Raw genomic sequence first — 2,844 nt, 5'->3', positions numbered from 1 at the left:
AACGAAATCTAAAAAAGAAACAGGTGAAACGTATTGTAATATATTTTATTTAACTCAAGATAGCCAAAATATTTTCATTTCAACCTGTTGTCAGTATAAAAGTTATTAATGAGATAGTGTACATTTTTTTATTGTCTTCAAATCCACTTGTATATTACCCTTACAGGGTATCCCTCTTTGCAGTAGCTCTATTTCAAATGCTCGGTAGCCGCATGAGGTGTGGTTCTGCGAAAAATATTTCTGATTCTCAAGTCTGACCCTTCTCAATGTCTCTCCGAAACTCCTGACTCATATTTCCAATTGCTATTATCCATTTCCAACTACATATAATGTACTGTGACTGACTGTAATATTTTTGGCTTCTTCCTCTAATCTCATGGCTTCACTACTTTTGTCCCTTACCTTGGTCAGTAGCATTGCTATCCACACCCTTAATTGTTCAAATTAAAAATCTGAAGATATTCTCTACTTTTCCCTCTCCCTCATTCATCTTCAATGGAATAAGATTATAAACATCCCAAGTTTGCACCATTTTTTGTTTCCCCACTGTCTCAATTTTATCCAAAACTGTAAACATCATGTACCTGGATTATTAAGGACTTCTTAATTCATCTCTCTATCATTCATCTCTACCATTCTCTTACTTCAAACCACCCCATGATCTCTTGAGCATGTGGGTTATGAATTAACTTTTTTTTTTTGGCCACGTGTCGAGGCTTGCGGGATCTTAGTTCCTCAACCAGGGATTGAACCCGCGCCCTTGGCAGTGAAAGAGCGGAGTCCTAACCACTGGACTGCCAGGGAACTCCCGACTTTTTAAAAAATTAAAATTAAGTTACATTACTCATGTAAATAAAGATGTTATACAGATTCCTTTGGCTATATTTCTATTTTAAAAAAACACGTTGCATTTCTTCATGTACTAATTGTAAGAAATACAGCAGCAAACTAGACAAATTGTCTTCCTGTTCTCAGGGAGCTTAAAGTGCAGTGCCTATGAGATGTCCACTAGGATAAAAAGAAAAGTTTTTAAAACTATGACCCCATATACTACACATCCAGTTTTCCCTGAGCAAGTAAACATATGACTACCAAGCCAAAAAAATCATCTTTAGTGAAGTAAGACTTTCAAACCTTAGTCTCATTGGAATCATTGGAAGGCTAGTCAAGTTTTTTTTTCCCCTTAGGAGTTAAGGGTCACTCTAGTTTATCGCTATATTAAGCTGATACTCTATATAAATTTTAAAGAGAAGAGAAATGGTTCTAAGTTTAGTAAGAATGTTTTATACTATTTTCTGATTATATTTCACTAATGAATTATAATAGTATTAATCATTTACCTTGTTTATTTATTTCAATTTCCTCATTTCTGCCTAGTTCTAATCCCAATTCATTGTATTATTTCTTCCCTATTTTCATTCCGATGGAAATCTACCAAAAAAATTACTTTGAAGTTATAAGAATGAAGACATCTTCTAAGGGATACATTTCACTCTATAAAATCCATATGAATCATACTACAGCATTGGATTACTGTTAAGACACGGAGTTATGGAGCTTTGAGTTCCTCCATTGGATCCTTGGGTCTGGCTGGAGCACAAGGAAATGAAATATGGAGGATTGTGCAGAAAGTGTGATGGGATAGGTCTAGAAATAGTGAACCTCACTTCTCCAAATATTTCATCGGCCAGAGGGCAGTCACATGGTCTGGGAAATAGTCTTCTTGGAAACCAAGGAGGAAAAAGAAAGGGCTTTTGCATATAAAGCTACATTTCTTCTGTGCAAGGAAGTGGATATTTTTATCCTCACTTTATAAATGAAGATAAGAGGTATTAAGCAGCTTGCCCAAGGTCATGGAGCTAATAAGAGGGAGAGAGCAAATTCAAATCTAAGTAATCTGACTTGAAAACCATTTATCTTTCTACAGATTTTTTTTCTGGCTGATTGCTTTTTTCTTAAACTTTTCCAAAATAATGGGGAGGCAGTGGTTACCCTACTTCCACTTCATTTCTCTTTGTAGTAATTTATTTGATTCGTAAATTTGAAAGATGCACCAAGCACATTTGACTCAGTCCCTTAATCTATTTAGAGCAACCTGACTTCAACATGTTCTTGTTCATCTTTCTGCTGTATGGGAAGTACCTGCCTAGTCAGGGGTATGTTATAGCTCTGCCTTGGGGAGTGGAAAGGAGGTTATTTAGAGTGTGAATATTAGAAGGACTTGGCTGGAGCCAAACCACTTTCCCAATAAAACTTTTCACAAATATAGCTGATGTCTTGATCTCGCTCCATCTCTATCCTTTCTCCCTAATGGTTCCACACTTCAGAGGGGAAAAATGGCATATAGCTGGTCTTAAATCAATCTACTATTTCATTTAATTTTTAGAGCAATAAATTAGCATGCAAAATTTAAAAGTCAATGTACATTGAAGGCGACTAAGTCCCTTTCATAAGAATGTGTAGCCATTAGAAATTCCAAGACAATCAAAACAATAGCAACTTTTGTATATTGCATAATACTTGACGATTTCATTTTTAATCATGCTGTTTAACATTGGTTATAACCAGTAATGGAGCAGTACCTTGAAATGGGTGGTTAGTAACCTAAATGACCCCAAGAATAGTTTTGTCTTTGCTTAGAATGCATAGAAGTTTGACATCTTAGGGTGACCCAGTGACTAATGAAAGATACCCCTTTCCAAAAGGGAAAGAGGGGAAGAAACTGAAGCTTGAAGAGGTCAGACTAGGCAAAAAGTTTGTGGCAAAAGAGGAATGAGGACAAAAACCTCCTGGAACTTGGTCCAGTTTTTATTATTTAATTTTTGAGAGCAAATACATTCTTTG

This window comes from Mesoplodon bidens (assembly GCF_964165515.1).
Source record: "Mesoplodon bidens genome assembly, chromosome: 16".
Lineage (NCBI taxonomy): Eukaryota > Metazoa > Chordata > Mammalia > Artiodactyla > Ziphiidae > Mesoplodon > Mesoplodon bidens.
This window is presented reverse-complemented; position numbering follows the sequence as displayed.